Source organism: Chiloscyllium plagiosum, chromosome 35 (genome assembly GCF_004010195.1).
Source record: "Chiloscyllium plagiosum isolate BGI_BamShark_2017 chromosome 35, ASM401019v2, whole genome shotgun sequence".
NCBI lineage: Eukaryota > Metazoa > Chordata > Chondrichthyes > Orectolobiformes > Hemiscylliidae > Chiloscyllium > Chiloscyllium plagiosum.
Genome location: NC_057744.1, coordinates 16121432 through 16122630, shown reverse-complemented (window position 1 = coordinate 16122630; position 1199 = coordinate 16121432).

The following is a 1199-nucleotide window of genomic DNA, read 5'->3' as shown; positions in this document are numbered from 1 at the left end:
CACTTTCCTTTCCAGCAGTTGTAATTCCACAACCATCCAGCAGGATGATAGTTGGGAGATTTAGATCTGCTAAAGGAAATGAAACAAATTCACAATCAATTCTGAATGTAAGCAGATTATGAGTGAGGTAATGTACCTATCATTTGCTACCTGCTGGGAAGCAATAAATGGGAAAGTAAAGCAACTTGTAGTTTCACTTCTATTCAAATATTATCATAAGCTGCCTGCAAGAGAATCGTTTACCATTTCCAACGCCAGCAACCAAAAATACACAAGATAAAAAGGAGAAAAGCATAGATACAAGCATGTGAGCAATTTCTTTTTTAACTGAGATTTGCACCAAGGTACTTGCACCTAAGCTGGCACCATTAAAGGCAGGGAGAAAGTGAGGACTGCAGATGCTGGAGATCAGAGTCAAAGAGTGTGGTGCTGGAAAACCACAGCTGGCCAGACAGCATTCGCGAAGCAGGAGAATTGACATTTCAAGCATAAGTCCTTCATCAGGAAGGGCTTATGCTTGAAACATTGATTCTCCTGCTCCTCGGATGTTGCCTGACCAGCTGTGCTTTTCCAGCACAATACTCTTTGACCATTAAAGGTAGCCATTGTAAAAACTGCTGTGGTACTGTTCGCCGAGCTGGAAATTTTTGTTGCAAACGTTTCGTCCCCTGTCTAGGTGACATCCTCAGTGCTTGGGAGCCTCCTGTGAAGCGCTTCTGTGGTGTTTCCTCCAGCATTTTTGTAGTGGCCTGTCCCTGCCGCTTCCGGTTGTCAGTTTCAGCTGTCTGCTGTAGTGGCCGGTATATTGGGTCCAGGTCGATGTGTTTGTTGATGGAGTTTGTGGATGAGTGCCATGCTTCTAGGAATTCCCTGGCTGTTCTTTGTTTGTCTTGCCCTATAATGGTAGTGTTGTCCCAGTCAAATTCATGTTGCTTGTCGTCTGCGTGTGTGGCTACTAGGGAGAAGGAAGGAACCATGGTCTCATTCGACGTAATGGCACTGTTCACCTCTATTGACAAAGCCCTAGCCAGAGAAACAATAGCCTACCTGCTGAACAGACATAACAGACAACAGGACGATGAACCCATCAACAAAGACGGCATACTTAAACTACTGGACTTGTGCCTCACAACACACTTCACATTCAACAACCAGATATACGAACAAATCAACGGAACACCCATGGGCTCACCGATCTC